This window comes from Myripristis murdjan, chromosome 11, assembly GCF_902150065.1.
Source record: "Myripristis murdjan chromosome 11, fMyrMur1.1, whole genome shotgun sequence".
NCBI classification, from domain to species: domain Eukaryota; kingdom Metazoa; phylum Chordata; class Actinopteri; order Holocentriformes; family Holocentridae; genus Myripristis; species Myripristis murdjan.
Window position 1 is genome coordinate 9,927,744 of NC_043990.1, and position 20,740 is coordinate 9,948,483.

The following is a 20,740-nucleotide window of genomic DNA, read 5'->3' on the forward strand; positions in this document are numbered from 1 at the left end:
TGAAAATATCTCTCCGCTGAGGGGCTTTCAGGGTGGCAGTCTGTTTAGCCGTCCACTGCCACACCACAGAATAGATCTAAAAGAATTACACACACTCAGGGTTTGTTTCCTCGTATAATCACACAAAAGGATTTTTTCTTGAAAATGATCATAAATCACGGGCCAGATCAATACAACGGGCCCTGGCTGCACTGGCCTGATAACACAATCAATACGGGGTATTTGGGTTTTAATTAATACATGACAGTGTCTCAGCCATGAAACAGTGAAATATGATCTCGCTTCCTTTTGAAATAAGCCCTGTCCTCCTGCAGAGCACCACATATGTCGCTGATATCTGCTGCGGCTCATCCGATGTCGTCGTGGTTGTGATCTGGTACCTGAGGAGCTGCAGAAACAAAGAGGACGAGAGAGAGAGAGGGAGAGAGACAGGGAGAGAGAGGGAAAAGGAGAATCACAACATATGTTGTTCCTGCAGCGGGGAAAAACAAGAGGCTAAACACATAATCCATCCACACATCTCTCCTGAGAGGCCAGCAGTTGTCAAAGTTGATACCGCAGCTCAGACTCAGACGGGTTCCTCACAATATCCAAAACCTTCATTCAGCAGTTATTGCAACTGAACGGGAGCAGGTCCTCCATCCCAAAACACAAAGAAAACAGAGAATAGACTAAAAACTAAATCAAAAGTGAACAAAGAGGGATTGAGGCGAGTGGAGAGTGATGGACAGCGCTGAGACAGGGCTGTTAGGTTATGTAGACTGAGGGCTGAGTGGCCTGGAAATTTCTGATCGCTTTAATTCACTACACCCAACTGGGCTGGCTCTCTCCCCCCTCCGCTTTTATCTAACACTGTGTTTCTGTATTGATTTTTTTTCTTTATCTTCAAGGCTGGATAAGAGGACAGAGAACTACGGGAGTGAGAGTGAATGGAGAACTTTCCTGAAGATTGCTGCTATTCTCCAGCTTATTGCCTCCTGTCGTTCATGGTTTCACATGACGTCCCGGGTGTCAGGATCGCCTTCAAGCTGTAAATGGGGAAGGTGATGATACCAGCGGACTGCGATCAAAAAGAGGAGATGGGCTGAGATAGAAAATAGCATAGCATAGAGGAAGAAATGGAGAAAATAAAATAAATCTTGTGGGGTAAAATAAAAATCGGTGTAAATATTTGGTGGAGCCCGGGCAAGAGAGAAGAAAACTTTGGTGTTTTTAGTTTGAGGAAGCTGGGGGAAGGTGTCATGATAATCTGTCCATTTAAAGCAGCATGAGAGTAGCAGGAACGCAGATTAAAGCGCCTCTTTAGCTGCTATTTTCTTACACATAAAAGCTCCATAATGATGTGTTTGGCCCTTTGTTGACACTCAGGCTTACATGACAACCAGCCACCGGTGAAAAAAGCTGCAGATTTCAGGAACAGAAAAAAAAAGGAAATCACTCGTTCTCACAACCTTGAGGGAATAATTAATTACAATTAATTACAACAATGGCTGCAATAAAACAGTAGTTAATTACAAGCTTTGAGCAATTAACATCTAAGGTTGGAAGAGGAAGGCTCAAAGTATAAGATAATGTGAGAAGGACCAGACCTCGCTGTCACAGAATATGGTTACACTTTACTTCAACCGCCTTTAATCTGCTCTTGAAGCATTTGTAAATACTTTGTAATACACTATAACAAAACGATAAGCACATATAAGGTTAACTTTTAATATTTATGAACAGAAAATTCACAGTTTTTGGTGAGCATTGTGTGGCATGTTTCCCAAAATGGTGAATTTCCGGTTTAAAATATCCTTATTAATGTAAACTATATCCTTACATGTATTTACTGCTGTGTTGTGTGTTAGAGAGCATATGCTAACTTTTATTTATACGCCATTTATAAATGCTTCATGGAGACGGTAGTACTTTACTGTATCTCACCGGAGCCGAATATTTTCTTATCGTAGCCTAACGGCTCCAGCATTTTCAGACTGATCATTAAACTTCTTAATGGCAGAGATAGCATAAATGTGAGAAGTCCCTAAACTTTTGAGGCTCTGGATTTCTTGAAACAATGAGGGAGATATTCCTGAATGCACCAGCAGGATGCCCCGCTTTCCACCGGGGATCCCAGTAACAATTAAGCAGCACAATTGTTTTTTGAATAAGAATAGATGGTTGCAGATCAAAGTACAACTTAAGAAGTTCTTTCAGGAGTTTGTAACAAAGCAGCCGACCCACTGATCGCCTTTGTTTCATGTGTTGCGTCGGCAGAGGAGAGAGTTTCACATCACTTATGAGGAACAAATCAGTGGTCAGTCCTTTACTCTGAGAGCCCGGCCTCTTGAAAGCTTTCATTTTGTAGGGTTAAGTAGTGTTTTTCATTTAAACGAATCAACTAAAGGTGATTACACATATTTTTCCTAGAAACCCCCCGAGACTTTGGCTGATCGCTGTAGCTTGCACAAGGTGACAAATGCACACAAATACAAGCAGTTGTATCGCACTTCTGTTTTTACGGTGTGTTTTTTGGGCCTGAATGTGACCAGGACCAGCACACAAACACATATTGAAGCAGTAAGACGGGTCCCGCAGGCATCTTTGACACATTAAAGCAGCATATGTGAAGATTTCGGAGGGTCTTGGTCCGACGTGGCTCTCAGTAGGAGACCAGGGACAAAATAATGATTAGGAAACTCATCCTTTGTAAAACGCACGGGGAGAAACACATAACTATGTTAAAGCGCTCATAACTCACATTCAACTGCCAGTAACTGTCGGTAACCACAACCCCAAAATTTCTTCATGCCACATCAGCGGAGATGGAGGCACCAAAGTGAACAAAGTGAAACCAGTTGTCTCCTGGTCGTTTGTGGCTAACAGAACTTAAAGAAGTGCATTCCAACGCAGAAAATTGTCGTTCATAAGACAGAAAATCTCTCGGCTGGTGTGAAGCTGATTTGTGTCTTAGGCGCGAAGCTGCAGCTCCTTGTGAAATTCGAGGTTAAAGCTCACAAAGCCCCTGCAAACAAATAAAGGTGCTGTCTCCCGCACGGTAAAGCCCTAAAAGTTTTGCCACTGTCTACATACTGTACAATGAGAAGGAGGCATGAAAAGGTGGGGGGGGGGAGAGGAGAGAAAGAAACGTCCCAGACTGATTTTTATGTGAATGTTGACTAAGAATGGTCTCCATCTGTGTAAACCGTCTCAAACAGTGACTTCCTGTGAGTCACAGTCTGAAGCCTGGAGCAAATCACTGATATTTATCATGCAAGATGGCACACATTCCCAGGGCTACAATTTGCCTACTGCTGGTCTCCAACTCCATGCATTTGGCCCTGCTGTGTCCACTCCGTCTGATGGAGATGAAAAGTCTGATTTTTACGGGGGATTTTTCAGCGTTCTCATAGTTGTGGGTAAGATTTGTTTCTCTGTTTGCTTATTTAAAGGATTAGGAGTCACTGCAGTCACAACAGGCATTACATAGGCGCTGGGGATTATTTCCTTGTATGAGAGTTAAAGGCAGACCATGTAGTTTCAAGGGGAGGGCACATCACATTGTTGTGATATGGTAAAAGATGATGAATGCCTATTAGTTCTCAAAGAATTTAACTTACACATGTCTCATGAGTTTAGCACAAGTCTTTTACCCTGTTGTAAGTCAAAATATAAGAGCATTTTGCTAGTTTTTTTTTTAAGTGTTTTTATGGATATGATACCAAAATTCAAAATTCAGTGTTGCATGAATGCCGTTGGGTATCAGAGCTCAAACTATGAAGCTGAGGGGTTTTATCCTTCCTCAAATGCATCCTTTACATTAGTAACAGAATGGTGTGCTCTCTCCTGTGAAACTACATAATCTGCCTTTAAGATAATTACTAAGGGGGTCTTGTTTGCGTATCCAAAATCCAGGGGAATGGTACAAAACGTGAGATAATGAAATTAAAAGGTGGCCTGAATGTTTCCTTCAGACCTACAGGGATGAGGTCACTTCCACTGATGGCTAAAGCCAAGCTGTTTAGGGGAATTTTTTAACCCCTAAGGTTTAAAAGACAACATCCAAGACTTAGATAATTTTTGGATTCACCAGCATCAGCATGAGTCACGAGCCGACGCTGCTAACTCAACAAGGGCAGGCACAAGCTTGTGTTATGTGTCACTGTGGATATTTGGCAGTGGACTGGTGCAGTGTGTTTCTTGTATATGCTGTGTATGATTAGAAAAAAATATATTTTATATGGTGCCAGCGGCAGCACTCAAAAGCAATTTGAGCACAACATTTTCCCTGCATCCAAATTTCTAACTGTGGAAATTTACAGCCCCTCCCTAAGTTTCCGTAAGTCTTTTATCGTCCATCTTTCTCCTGCTCCTCTGAAAATCCTCATAAAACACCGCCTTGGTGTTTTTTTTTTTTTTTTTTTTTAAAGTTCAACATAATGACATGCAGAGTCTTGCAGTTGTTTGCATCCCTAACAGAGTCCAAATGAACTCAGGAGGTGGCACTGAAGGCAGCATAAACAGCATGACAGCTACCCAGGGTCCTCTTTCCCTCCCGCTCCCCCCTCTCTCTCAGATATTACCATCTCACCATGACTCTATCCTATAAATGTTAAAGCATTCCCATCCATCACGGCAGATGCAGAAGTGATGCGTTGCTCCTGTCTCCTTATTGAGACTGTAAATAAATGCCTTGGCATCAAAGATACGGCCAGGACGGCGTCTCTTAGATAAGATAGACATTTGTTTTGCTTTGTTGCAGCTGTGAGATGTTCATGTTTCCTTTACAGTGACTGTAAAAAGTATAACTTGATTATTTTGGAAAATTAGTAGGTTCATCTAATCTTTTCTCCACAAGTTGTGCTTTTTTTTTTTTTAATTACCCATAGATGCTGAATGTGTTGTGTAGGGTGTTCTGATGTGTTTACAGACCCTTGGGGTGAACAATAAAGATGAATATACTGATCTTTTTTTTGTCACACTGCCTGGAAAAAATTGAATATTAGCACAATGGTTTTCAAAGTGGGTTCCCAGGACTCTGGTGGGTCCTCGATGGGCTTCAAGGGGGTCCTCAGTAATTTAATTCATTAGAAATTGTCATTATACAACAAATGCATGAGTAATGATTTTAAGATTATGTTTTAATCTCACCGTTTGTCAGTGTTGAAGTATAACGTCTAAACATTTTCACACTTAACACAAACCAAATCATCTTTTCACATCAGGGTCTCGAGGGCAAAATCACTTCAGACTGGGGTCTGTGGTTTAGTGAAAGTCAAACTGGGGGCTGAGAGCATGAAAAGGTTTGAAAACCCCCGCATTAGGATGCATGTTAGTGGAAGCACGAACATGAAAGAGTCTTTTGAAAGTTGCCACTAGCCGTAGTCACCTATGTAGCTTCCCACGTATTAATGATCCAATAAAAGGCAGCACAGGCGGAGTAAGTTACGGATAATTGCAAAGTCATGGTCCATGGGACCAGGGTGGTTTATTTGATTAACCTCGAGTGACAGGTCAGATGTTGGGAATATGTTTTTCAGCCAGATGATCATGGGTAATTTATGACCTCGTGCTGACGGATAATCAATAGGTGGACAGACAGACTGTCAGACAGCCAAGCCCTTGCTGAGACAAAATCTGTCTTCGGTGTTATGTTTGTATTATGTCTGGAGCCCGCTGCATCGTAACACTGCATTGCCTTGCTGGCACCTTTGTGACTGTATGGGTGTTTAGAGAATAAACCAGAGTGAGAAAGACTTTTTTTCTCATAAATTATGGCCTGAATTAAGACTAGTAAATGTTTATGTTTTCACCTGCCTCACGCCCTTGTTCTCTTTCAGCCGTACACAGCTGACAGTGCCACAAAATGGCAGCATGTGCGTCAAACAGCCCATTCAAAGACAGGGGCAGGGGGAGAGGAGGGAGGGGGAGACAAAAACAAATGTCATGCGATGCAAACAGTAAAACAGAGTCCAATCTGCTTTACAGCAGTTTTACAGCACATCCTGGGCTGAGGCTCACCGGCTGCCTGCAGACAAACCCGCCTCATATCCGGCCTCCTCGCTGCAGAACGAGGCTCTCTGCCGTCCTCGCCGGCTGCTGCACTTTAAACTGCCACCCGCTTTGAGTTCCTCATGCCTGTAAACAAATGCAATTTTGCATTTCCTGTAGTCTAGACACAACTGAGGCCGAATTACAGCAGTGCTCACTGGCAGTGTGTAGCAGCACTGAAAAGGTGAAGCGTTGTAGCATAATTAAAATGGTAATCATTTGGTGTTTCACACAACAAGTACTTATAAACACTGAATGTGCAGCATATCAGAGACACTCTCGCTTTTCATGAAGTACACAGAGGAAGTGAATACAGGTAAAAGCAACCGTCACTGATTTCCCCAGGCAAGAGGAAACAAAGTAAGACTTTCTAATATTACTGTGCTGCATTTCAGAGGAAGAGATTGTACTTTACTACTCCACTATGTTTATCTGATGGCTGTAGTCTCTAGTTTACTTTGCAGAAGAGGCTTTTCCGCACAAACCGCCAAACGTGTAAACCGTTAGAGTGTAAACCAGCCAAGAGGACGTGGAGCAGTGAGAGCTCCAACATTAAATACTTCTTACAGGTTAATGCATCAATAATTTAACTCTCTTAAAGGAGCCATTCTTGAAAATGACTACTTTTGCTTCTTATACGTAAATAAATTTTACTGATAATACTTCTGCACTTTTACTGAAGCAGCATTTTGACTGTAGGACTTTTTGACTTCTAATGGACCATTTTTCCATCTTGGTTCCCACTTGTTACTGAGGTGAACGGCTCCACTGTTCATTTCCCTCGTTAAATCTACATCAATAAAGAGGAGACGGGAGATAAAGACACAAAGGGGATTTGCTAAAGCGTCTTTTGTTGTCGATTGTGTAAGAGGACCAGCTAATACTTTATACATTCAATTTAATTAATATGTGTTAATAATAATAACAGGCTATAAATTGTTTTAGAGATGCTTCATTTTTTTGTGGCCTCATATCGGGACAATGAACGTCTCATGCCTTTGAAATGAAAACAGAGTAATTGCTTTCATAGCTGCAACAGTTGCCTCTCTCTTATGCCGCGCAGCCAAACGCGAATGAATCAAAGAGCCTTGGGAGAAATGATCATTGATTTAATCACATCAGCAACTGCAGCCACTTCAGGGCCAAAGTAGCTAATCCATAACCAGCCACACAGATTTACGCCGCCGCCTGCAATCATAGCTAAATGGGGATCAGGAGGTGTTTCTCAGGATATCAGCTTCTATCACGCTCAGATGTGTTATGAAGTGTCCCAGTATTGATCAGCTGCATGTCCCCTGACCGCATAAGACATAACTGCATCGACGAGAGAATTAGACGGATAATTGTTCCCCTGTCATCTAACTCTTAGCATAACTGTGTCACTGTCTCTTCCCCCTCTCTCTCTCTCTTCTTCTTCTTCCTCTCTCTCTCTCTCTCTCTCTCTCTCTCTCTCTGTGGTTGGCTGCTCACACACAGACATAAGCACTTTCTCTTGTCTTTCTGTCATCTGTTGTCTGTCTGCGTTACTCTTTTTATGTTGCGTTAATCACCAGAAACAATCATTTGCAGTCGGTTATCAACCTTAATTCTGAGAAGCCAAATTAAGTGTCATTTTGATTTTATTTTCTTGTTGTGATTGTGCAAAAAAATAGAGCCGTACACGAAACATTTTGCAAAAACGATGCTTTTTCAAAACTTGTGAAAAAGGGGATAATGTGAAATCGGCCTTTCCCCCCCCCGTTTCCTCTTGAATCCCGCTGAGGCGCTTAAAAGTGCAAGATATTGTTGCGCTAACTTAATTTAAAAACATGAAGTCTCATTAGTTTCTCAAGATTTTCACAGAGCAAACCCAGAGAAAAAGATTGGAGGGGAGGAAAAAAAGAGAGAGTTAAAAAAAAAAGCACTTCCTTTTTATCTGATATCGAGGCAGAAAAGACTTCCTTCGTGTCTCCTCTTGGGTGAAAAATACAGCCCTGGGAAAGCTTTGGGTTATTATTGGATGTCCACTCTAAAAGTATTTCCAAACAATTCAATGTCGTGCTCTAATAGAAATCTATGAAAGCTTCTCAGGGGCAGAGGACAAAGCTACGCCGGGGCTGTACATCTGTGAGTTTTGAAACAAAGCTTTGTTTGTGAGCCTCAATCACTTGTGCTCATGAAAGCAGACACTTACTTGAAAAACTTTCTTTTTCTTTCAGGGGGGAACACTCTAAACCTACATCCTGGTATAAATTTGCAAAACGCAATACAGGCCTGATTGTGTGTGGAGTCGACGCAGGATGCATACAAATAGAATCCCTTCTGAAATGTCCCCTTCCTTGCATGGCTCAGTGGCTAATGTACAATAAATCAACAAAAGGGGGCTTTAATACCAGCAATGGGCAGGGCCAGGATACTGTTATTTTATCTTTTTACAGTATTTAATTGGAAGTTTTCCCTGAAACATTACACCATGCTTTCAAATGACTTTGCCCAAATCTAAGAGGAGATTGATAAGAATTTCTTTTCCTCCCTCCTCCCCTTCTCTCTCCCTCCTCTCTTAAAGTTTTTTTTTTTATTTTTTTCCACCCCTCTGCCTTTCAGGAGAGAGCAAGTTTTTGCCGAGGGAGACTAAAGTTACAAGTGTGTGGCATTTTGCGGAGGGAGAATGAAATTGGAGGCTTGGAGGGACGGATAAGGACAGGCTGGGAAAAAGGGAAGTTGGCAGTGGTAGCGGGTCAACAGCGCGCCTCAGAGCCTTACCCACTGCACCAGGTGTCCACTTAATTCAAATGATACCATTATTCATAGACAGAGGAAGAGTATTGAAACGACCCCCCCTCCAAATCATTTGCAACTGAATACAGATATAATCCTGGAAATATAAGTCTCCATTAAGGCTATCCCATTTAGCAAACAAGGCTCCCATTGTGCAACATGTTGTGTGTATAAATCACAGTCTGAGAGAAAGAAAAAAAAATGGAGAGAAAGTAAAACATTCGGCCCAGGACGATATTTGAGAATGTCAGTTTCTTGCACACAATAACCAAGAGTGTCTTTATCTTTGCGATTTTATTGTGGCATTTTTCCTTTTTTTTTTTTTTTTTTTTTTGTTTTGTTTTGTTTTGTTTTAAGGAGATAGACAAACAAACCGGAGGATATTGTGAGATAATTAGGTTATTAAACATTTATAAACACGATAACTGTTAATTAGAGACCGGCAAACCTCTTGTTTAGTGTTTAATATCATCTACTGGTGGTTAGAATAGATATTTATCTACTTTCCATGCTAAAAAGTGTCTCATCTGATTAGTGCAGACGTATAACCACCAGTTTTTTTAGCCGTACACATCATCATCACTCCTGTACAGCTTAGGAAGTGACACTCTGGGTTAGAGTTAACATTTTTGGTCTCAGCTAAAGAAAAGGACAAAGACACCTTCGGGTCCACAAAATCCCCCCCACCCCCGCCCCGGCTCTTGGCGTTGCTCGGTACAGTACGGACACCCAGATGCTGAGTTCATCTCAAGTCAGCGGATCAATCTAATCCTACAGAGAAATGTGTGATGGACCGGTGCAATCATGCCCAACAAAAGGCAGATGGAAGCCCATTCCCCTTCAGCCTGTAGCTCAAAAGGTGAAGAGATCAGCCGCTATAAAAAGTCGACAATACACGGCTCCTGATTAGTCCTTTTTTTGGGGGGGATTTCACTTCAGTTCAGGCTGCTGGCTTCAGCTCACTTGTCTAAACATCCCATGAACGAAGAGTGTTTTGACAGACGCTTCAGATAAACACACAGGTGGAGAGATAAAGTGGGGATCCAGGACTGCACGCAGAGTGATAACACACTTCAAAAAAAAAGAAAAAGAAAAAGAAAAAGAAAAACCCTTCCATCTCAACAAGTCATTTAGCCTCACATTCATTGTTAAAATATTATATTCTCTTCTTTCCCCCCCCTAAAACAAGTGAGAAAAGCTACTTGGATGAGATAATCCCACTTGTTACCAGAATTTTTTTTGAATCAAGTGTCGTTTTCTTGTTGCTAGTGGGCTAATCTAACTTATTTCTGCCTTGTTTCAACATATTTATACTTAATCCCAGAAATATAATCCTGAAATAAGTGCTACTATCTCATACCACTAATGGATTTTCTCACTTGTTTTAAGAATTAAAAATATTTCAACACTGAATAGGAGATGAAATTGACTGAAAATTTTGTTATTGATTTTTTTTTTTTTTTTTTTTTTTACAGTGTGCTCGCACATCTCTTTTAAAACTTGATATTTTATCCTGTTACTGCGACCGACTGTAGTATCAGTCAGTCACGCTGAGTGGCTGTGGACCTCCTGGCCGTTTCCAAGGACAGCCTCTGTGATCGGAGAGGGCTGACTTTAAACACTTCATCAATCAATGCGAGGGGCCGGTATGAGACGGTGTGATTGGCTAAGAATTCAGGCAATCCATCTTTTTTACTATTGACTGTTCTCGATTCAGCTCAGGTAAAGGTGCTTTTTTTTTCCTCTCCTCCTCTACCTTTTCTCTCTCTTTTCCTCGCAGAAGCCCAGCACCGAGAAAGCTGAGGACCGTGCAATGCTATGTTGCAAAATTATGACCATTTAGGATTTGCATTAAAGTAAAAAAAAAAAAAAAAATGACTACAAGATCTTTACAGAGGCCGCATAAACCCTTGTAAATTCCTCACTTCAATATGGTCTTTTCATTATCAATTTTCTAGACCTCTCTCTCTTTAAGTTGAGGTTCCCATGACCCGTCACAATACAGTGATGATGTATTCAAGCAGTGATGTATGAAATTCGGGCAAATAAAAACCTTTGTCCTCCCACACTGGCTAATTATTTGACAGATTGGAGCCCTGTTGTGTGTAGACACTGTGAAGGACCCCTCCACCGCCCATCCCCCACCCAATAAAGAGGCCACTTGCAGAAAAATTCCTTTATAGCCTTCTTTTCTATTCTTTGTTAGAAGATTACATTTTTTCACCACATTTTGGAATGACAAAATGGGGGAGAACTATGGGTTTTTGGAGGGGGATTCTGTGTGCACAAGCAGTGACAGAGGGGGCCAGGACAGCAGTCAGTGGCAGTTTAAAAAGATTTTCTCAAGCAGAAATATTTAATCTTCTCAGGGAAAATAAAGCAGAGAAAAAACAGAGCACAAAAAGAAGCTAATCATCCACAGGTCTCCCTCCCCCCTCCCTCTCTCTCTCCCTCTCTCTCGCTCCCTCCCTCCCTCCCTCCCTATAGTTATCTGTAAATAAAAAGAGAAAAAAAAAGATTATGTAAGATTGATAGAATAAATCTGCATGTATAATTATGACGCGTTCCCACATTTGCGCACTTGTTTTACCCCATTCACAGGACAGCTTCTTCGACAGAGGCTGTTAATTCCTCTGTTTCAGTTTTTACACACTCGTCAGTGGGCCACAAGTTACTTTGCAAGGAAATATGAAATTCATTGACCAGCTAAGCAACAACAATATAAAGTGGCATTTCAATAACTTCTGATAGAGTAAAAAAAAAAAAAAAAATAGAATTGAGGATTTTTTATAGTTTAGGAATAAATAATACAAGAGTAAATATGTTGAAACAAGGCAGAATAAGACACTAATATCAAGAAAATGAGATTTCATTCAAGAAAATTCTGGCAACAAGTTGATTAGGAACAATTGTGAATTGCCTTTTCAAACCCAAGCCCCTGAGAGCATATGGAGGGAATGTAAAAGTAATTACGTGAGCCATTTAACGCTCAAATTTAGACATAATTAACACCTAACTACAGCATTTATATATATATTTATTTTGGCATGTTGTTGTAGTTACAGTTGGGTTAGTTTGCTAGCCATGCTACCCTGAAAGATAGCAAATGAAAGCTTGTGAACAAAGAAAATGGGTCTTTTCATTCTTTCTTTTTTTTTTAATTTAATGCTCAAATTTAGCCATAATAAGAGTTTAGTTAACTTCCATCCAGCTACAGTGTTTTTATTTTTATTTTTTGTTACTTTTTTGGCTCGTCGTTGCTAATGCTAGTTTGCTAGCCTTTGCTACCTTGACAGACAGGCGACAAAGAAAACATTATCAACACAGAAAATGGGTCTTTTCATTTCTATTTATTTATTTTTAAACATTTAATGCTCAAATTTAACCATAACAGCATCTTATTTAATTTCCACTTAGCTATAATAATTTCTTTGTCTGTTTTTTTTTTTTTTTTTTTTTTTTTTTTTTACTTTTTAGCTTGTTGTTGCTACAGCTAGTTTAGCCTTGCTAGTTGCATAATAGCAAAAGAGTCACTGTTGTAGCTATATTTTATTTTTTTATTTTATTTTATTTTTTACAGCAGATTTCTTACTTTGACTCGAGTAAAATGTCCGTAAAGTAATTTTGGTGCACTACTTATTACCTCATTCTCATTTCTTTATGTTACCCGGTGATGCTGCACTGATTTTCACCATCGCCGTGTAAATGCGGCTGTGCCAGGACATAAACCGGCGTCATACATCAAGCCCTCTCTGTGACTAATACCACAGGATTCACTTTTGGACACAACCTTGGTGTTGTAGTCCTGGAGCTAGCAGGGTTTATCCTCTCGGCATCTGGCTGCGAGGTGGAGGGGACCGGGAAAGCATCTGTGAGGTCTCGTCCCCCCTCGTCGAGCCGGGCTTGGAGGAGCACTTGGCAAAGGCCCAGTGAGGAGGTGGCAGGAGTATTAACCGCACAACTTCCCCCACACAGAAGGTTAAAACCTCTTCCCAGCGTCCTGCCTCCCTCCCTCCCTGCCTCCCTCACCGGCAGCACACAACATATGTTCTTCAAAAACATATGGCGAGAAACAAAACTTCTTCTGTGACAAAAAAAAAAAAAAAAAATGAAAGTACCCGCTTTGAGCCTAAACTGACAAATGCAGTGATACGTTCTAATAAAAGCGGCGAAAAAAGGTCCGAGGAGATGCCAGGCCGCGGTGATTTATCATGCACATATTGTCCTAATTAGCACGATTATGGCGATGGCACAGGCGGATTGACCTTCTCATACCATCCTCATTTGTATCGTGTCAAGCGAGAGGCAGCTCCTAAATCACCGCCTTTCACTCCTTAGTCAGCCCACACTCACCACACACTGTTTACAGCGAGGATCCCAAAGACAAACATGCAGCACGCACACACACACACACACACACACACACACACACACACACTGTTAATGGAGAAGTGTGATCATGTCCTGCAGAAACACTGAGATAAAATTAAACAATCATAGCAGGGATATTTACTGTTTTAGATCCATTCAAATGTTCAAATGTATTAGTTTTTCAGTTAATTAAGGACTTAAGTTACTTTGTTATTTGAGCTATCTTTCCTTTTAAAAAAAAAAAAAAAAAAAATGTGGATATATTATTTTTTGTTGTAAAATTCATTCTGGGCCATTAGCAGGAAACCATTTTCTATATGAGATTATGATGAGCCTATCGGTGAATGTCTTATTTTGACCTGAGGAGAAAATGTGATCTGCTTCCATTATCTCTTAGCCAAACATGCCCCACATATGCAAATACATAAACGTCTGCTTTCTGCACTGAGTGATTGGAATGATGATTTTTTTTTCATCTATAAACTGATGAACATTGACTTTTTTGAGGAAGAAGAATTTATTCAAGTCAGAGCTGAATTACTAAAGAACAAATTTTCTTTTTTTTTTTTTTTTTTAAAATGTGTCCTGGTTAGAAACAATCCAGCGGCGTGTTGAGGAAAGTTTTGGAAAGCGCGAGCGGGTGGCAGTGTGTACAGTACGGAGCTGATGTCTCTGTCAACTTCAGGCAGGGACAGATCAGCAGAGACAATGACGCTCCTCAGGCCCGCCCGTGTATTGAAATGAATCTCTGGATGTTTTGTTTTGGCTAATGGCTATGTGTCAGCTCGTATGTCTGTGTCACACCACTGGCCAAGGCAGCCTCCCGACTGGGTTTTGGGGGCTGGAGGGAGGAGGGGGGGCGGCTGAGAGTTTGGATGGGGGTTATAGAAGAAGAGGTGGAGTGGTGGCGGCGGTAGTGGTGGTGGGGGGCAGTCAGGCTTCGAAGGGAGCACATGGAAATGAACCTATTCATCCCTCCACCCGTAACCCCCCCGATTGGCATATGGCATGGCATTGTCCTTGGCCGCTGAGCCAGAAGTGATGCAATTTGTTGGCATGTCCTGTCATTTCACAAACTACCCATCCCATTGAGGCCTCCAGAAAACAACAACAGAAGACATGGAAGGGCAGCCAAGAGCTCAGCTTCTACGGATGCCCTGCCAAACTCACTCAAGAGGGAAATGAAAAATATCTGGGTCTCAAACACTCAAACATTTGACAATATTAGGCTTTTTATGCATAACTTAAACCGAAAAAGTGAGCGTTTTCTTCCTGAGGATCAAATGAAGCATGTGTAAATCATTTTTTTTCCTCCCACTTGTTTCCTGGTGTATCTGCGGTAATGGGAGCCTGTTTTTCTGCAAAGATTTCGTGATAATAAATCTATTTATGATACGCTGATGGACTGCAGTGATTTTACTTGCAGTGAGGGGAAATGAGGGTGGCTTGATTAAAGTGAGGGCAAGATCATTTCGCTCAGTGCAATGAAAAATGTTGATCACAATGTCCCACAGCCCAAGATGACCAACCAGCAGTCCACAACCCAAAGATATTTAGTTTACTCTCATAGAGGACGAAAGAAACCAGAAAATAATCCCAATTTAGGAACTGCAGTCAGGGAATTTGGAAATTTTCCTCTTAAGAATGACTCTTTACGATCAATTGATTATCAAAATAATTGGTTATTGCTTTAATATTTGGCAGCTAATCAATTATTTGACTAACTGTTGCAGCTCTACTTATTTATATCAAATTTCTTATTATCTGGTCGTTGTTCTGAGCTCAAGATAAATACGAAACATCGCACCCTCAGTGAAGGCCCTTAAAAATAAAAATGAAATACATCTATTGCTCACAGTTGAGTGTGTGAGTGTGTGAGTGTGTGTCTACGGTAACACAGCGGTAATTTGGGTGACGCCTTATGGTGGTGACGTGGTTTGGGTTACAGCGCCATCTTGTGTAGCGGCACCACGATTTAGCAGCACTAATGTGTTGAGCAGCGACACTTATAGGAAAAATCCAATGTTTCGGTCAAAATATCCCTTTTCTCTGACTTACCCAGACGGAGATAAGATGTTCGATATACCATTTTCACCTCTGCACGCCCAGTGATTAAGATCCTATGTGTAACACTTCATGTTAGCATGGTGTAAAAACTTTAGTCTATGGGAGTCGTTAGCCTGGCTCTGCAAAGTGAAACATAAACCTTAAAATAAACCAAAGCTGTCTTATTTTCACAGAGTAGCGTGTATTTAAAATGCACAGATTAGGATTTTTTTTTACAAAACGAGAGTCATTTAAGGAGACGTTCGAGAGAGAGAGCGAGTGTTGTAACCGGTGCTGAGAAACACACTCTGATGTGAACAGCCAAGCTCCTGCACGTCCATGATTTTACGCTTTGCAATACGTCTGCAACAAGACCAACTCGAAATGGCTGCTTCACATGAAACATATTAATGTAACTATGAGATTCACTATTAAAAATAATTTGCATACCTGCCAACACCCCCGAGTTTTGCAGGAGTTTCCATATTTATAGCTCTTTTTCCTGCTTTGCTTTCGATTGGCAGTTTCTCCCGTTAACGTCGTGATGTCATAGTGACACAAATCAAATGGCTGTTGTCAAATTTGTAAATGTGGCAACAGATTCACACATTTTTTTCAAGAGTTGGAGAGGGAGAAGACGATAGATGAAACACAGTGACACAACCTGCTGCAGGATAACGAGTGAAGCGAATAAGGTCCCACTCCTAATTCATGAGATGACGACGTGGTAAGACGACTTAGCCCTCGCCAGCAGTTTGTAGCGAGGCTAAAACGTTACAGGTCCAGCTGAGATGGAGGGTCACGGAAACGTAGGTGCACCTGTTCCTGCTTGTTGGTAAAGCGGTAAGGAACAGCAGAGTGACTTTAGTGGCCGCCCGGTCTCCTGCTGTGCGCTGGGGGAACCAACTTCAGACGTCCATGTTGGCAGGGGAAGTTCTTCAGTGAGGGATGTCGGCCTGGCAGCCTGTGAGTCTGAACTCAGGGCAAAGAAATGATAAGACAAATCTCCACATGCATTTCCAGATCTCAAAGTGCAGCAACTTAGACTTCTCAGCCATTAATATCTAATGCATAATTACAGATTTGCCTGTGCATCCACAGATCTATGTTTGCATTTGTATCTATGCATTTACGCGTTTACAAATTACTCCACACATTCACAAATTTGTATACACTTGAAAATCTGAGAACAGATTTAGGGATTTTATCACACATTTACAAATCTGATTAAGCACACATGGATCCTGAGTACACACTTGCAGAACCCTGTACACATTCAGGAATTTTAGTACGCATTTATTCTTTTTACACAATTACAGATTATTTTGCACATTTACAAATCTGATTATATAACTCTTCACACACATTTGCAAATAATTTTGCTGCAGTAATGTCCTCATAGCCTCCATCCAGCTTTTTGGCAGTTTCCCGTTTCCAGTAAAATATCCTTGGATGATTCACTGAGACGGTTTAGCATGAAATAACAAATCTGATCTTTGCCTGATGTCTTAGTTCAGGTTTGTCTTTGAAAATGGTTCACTCGGTCACTGGTGTCTTCATTCTCCACTATCGTAATCTCCTTTCCTCTTCCCTCCTCTTCATTAATACTTTCCAAACTGTGAATTTTCATTTTTGCCAGCATCTCTCAAAAACTTTTAAGACCAGACTCACATACTCACCTTTAATCCCATTCATTTTTTTTTTTTTATCATTCTCCAACTTTAATCAGTTTCTGTTTCCCTTCCCACTGAGTCACCAAATTTCCTCCAAGTCCTTTTCTTTTCATTTTATTTTTTTTTATGATTGTTCTATTTGCTTGCAGCCTTTTGTATTCAATAGGATCCTGAAAACTGATTCTTTTTGAACATTATAAAAGCTTTAGCCTTTTTCAAGACTTAGTGTAATTGCTTTATCACATTTCTTTGTCAGCCATGGTGCAGTCTGTCTGTGCTTACCTCCCACCCTTCAACTGTGAGCTTGTTGGAAATGTCAAACTGGCATCAGCAGATCAGCTGTCAGTGCTGACTGACCAGCCTTTGTCCCGCCTTTTTTAACCCTTTGTATTACCAGTGAGCTCAGTGGTTACCATGGCCTGGCCAAAAAATAAAAATCAACGTCCTTTTTTACGGGAGATATTTGGTGTGTGGTTCTACCCGTTGAAGTCTGCAAGTTTTTTTTTTTGTTTTTTTTTTATCTAGCAACCAGCCATTTGGGATGTGTGTGAGTTTTTCATCGTCTCTTACATAAAGAAAACACATTGTCCTTATGAGTGGGGCGGTGTGGCTCAGGAGGAAGAGGTTGTCTGGTAATTGGGTTCCTGGTTTGATCCCCAGCTCCTCCAGAAAGCATGTCAAAGTGTCCTTGAGCAAGGCATTGAACCCCTAACCGCTCCTGATGGGCCGCTCCTGCCATCAGTGTGTGAATGTGTGTGTGGATGTGAGGCAAACATGGTAAAGCTCTCTGAGTGGTCAGTAGACTACAGACCCATAGAAATGTCCATTTACCATGTATCTTATACAGTCACACATGTGCACGTGTACCTGCCAACTAAATACGTTTAATCCATGCAGCGTCCTCAAACAAACTGGGCTGGATTTGTTTGGACTTTGTATGAGACATGTAGCTCTTTCTCCACACACTGTCAGAAACAGGGATATGTTTCTGTCCCCTAAGGTACAGTCTACACAAATGTATCCCCCTACAGGGCTGATTACTGGACCTCAAGGGTAATTATGTGAAACTTTTTCAGAGCCAAAAAGGTACATGTATGTTCCCAAGCAGTAAAAGGTACATATGTGTACTGTTTCCTCTAAATGTTATGGTACATTATCAGGAGACAGCATCTGTTAGGCCAAATACAATGAAATAAATAAATAAATAAATAAATATGGTAAAATATTAATTTAAGGTAGATTTTAACTTTGGGCTTTTAGGACTTTAGGCTTTCGTTGAGAAACCCTGAAATGAAATGACCCTTCCAAAAATTGTGTGAAAATTTGAACTCATGTGTGAATTTACCATTTTCACACGAGACATTTCACATGTGACTTAATATTTTCACATGTGAAAAGAAAATAATGTCACATGTGAAAACAGCACATTTCACATGAAATCACATGTGAATTAAACCACGTACAATGCGAACACGTCTTTCTCATGTTGCTTTTTCACATGTGAAATAGTAACACGTGGTTTCGGACCACATGTGGAAAAACCTGAACATGAAAATCACATGTGAAATAATTAAGCCACATGTGGTTTATTTCACAGGTGATTTTACATGTTATTTTGTTATAAGGGAGGTTTTGTAGATCTCAGAGGGTACTGTCCCAGTGACAGGCTGTTGCACCCCTAAAGGTACAATTAAGAGCTTTATTTTCTCAGAGTGCATATGAAAATGCTGGATATTTAATATGTATGAGTATTTAATATGAACTTATACTGTATGCCAATCCCCTGCTCGTGCAGGTATTATGTTCCTCAATGGGTTTACCATGATATTACTGTATACGTTGTATTTTTTGGCGAAACAAGTCGTCTGTCATGTCCACTGTAGTTGTCACAGCCTCCAGCCTCTCCTCTAGAAATGTCTTCATCAATTAGGAAATGTATTGGCATCACAGGCAAGGTTGGGTAATGCTGATGATGTCATTGATGTAACCCACAGCTTACAAATCAGAACAGATTCATAAATCAGCTCGCAGATGTCTCCCTCATTCGGATAACACTGTGTCCATATGGTTCACTGTAGTATATCAATCAGCAAATATGCCAGCCGGGCTCTTCGCCGGCCTCTTTTCGCACTGAGACACATGTCATGAAAAACAGAGTAATGCTCTTCAGGTTTTACTATTTTAAAATGTGTGCTGATGTCGCCGTGTTGCCAAAGTTGTTATTTTCATTAACTGACATCACATATCAGCCACGTCCGTGTTGCCAGGTTTTGACAGCATAACCCCGGACTTCTTCCTGCCTCTCTTTACGAGAATCCAATTTGCAAACACAGCCATTTGCATTTCCTGTAACAGTACAGCTCTTAGCAACTGCTCAAAGCACCATCTTTTATGACACTGAAGGTAGCTTTATGATAATTTTACAGACAATGAGGCTGCTGTGAACCTTATAACATAAGCGCACCTCAATGCTCCTTCTCTGCATATCAAAAACAACCATTTAAAGACCGCAGAATTGAACCGCAAAGGTCTCCTTTGGCCTCCCTCATCTGAAGACTCGTCCGACCAATACAGTTTTGAAAAAGACCTCTAAACTCATTTAAAAAATAATAAAAGGGATTTCATGCTGCAGATTTGAGCTCTGCGTGCTAATTATCGTATCATCGTCCAGTGTATTCTGACGTGTTTCAAGCTCGATCTATTGATTTCCAAATGTCGTGCCCTCTTGATAACATTTCTTTTATGTCTGTCAGACCTCATGCATTAGTCTGTGTGGTCTCATTTACTTTCAGCTCTAAAGCTGCACAAAAGAATAGATTCACAGGCAGATTACACAAACAGGTACGTTTCTGCCTAATGCTATCCTGCTAAAATGACACGATAAAAGCTTTGAAGTATGTGAATATGATTGGATCATTTTAGCTAAACTTTCTTTACACTAGTACAAGAGCATCTTTTTGAAGTGAGGCCTACGCAAAGCGGCAGCAGCAGCACAAAATATAAAAAGTCCGGATGCAACATAGAAATAAAATGCAATCAAAGTTACATGGAAAGACAAATGTGAGGTTTTCTGTGTAATTAAGTGTAAATCTTTATCAAAACATCAGGCTTATGGATTGAACTTATTTAAATCTGGAAAAAACACAGCAAAACCAGCTCTTTCTTGAGTTAGTCTAGTTTTAAATAAGTTTCAGTGAAATCCCATAAAGAGGGAGCAGAATTCAAAAACAAACCCTGATCTCTCAAATCTGACCATAAAAAAAAAAAAAAATCCAAAGGAAATATTTCACCTGATGGGCCTCTGAGAACGTGTTGTGCTTTCACAGAAAAATAGAAATCTGCATATATATATTCATGTCTTCAAATGTGTCCCTCTCTATTTCATAATAAAAACAAATATGTTATAAATATAATATTATTTGTATGGTTTTATATTGTCCATAATCCACACTAATTTTTTTCTTTGCATCAGTAAATTATCAGTAGGTACGTTTTTGTTTTTGTTTTTTTAAATTAATTTTTCATTAATGCATTTTATCCAATGTTTTCTTGTGAGGAAGCTTTTGTGTGCTTATATTACTCCAATTTACTAATACTAATGTCTATAATTAATTTTTGTTTGTTTATATTTTCTTTTCATTTTTTCTTTCCTGTATCCTATTACGATTTGCTGCAAAAAAAAAAAAAAAAAAAAAAAAAAAAAAAAGCTAGTTTCCTCACCGGATTAAACTTTTCTGTCATTTAATCTCTCCCATAACTTAGAAGATTCAGATGATAACTAGTCAGTTTAATCCTTTGCAATACTCGAGTATTAATTCAGTTCCATTTAAAAATAAACTTTTCCCTGCAACCCTAACTAG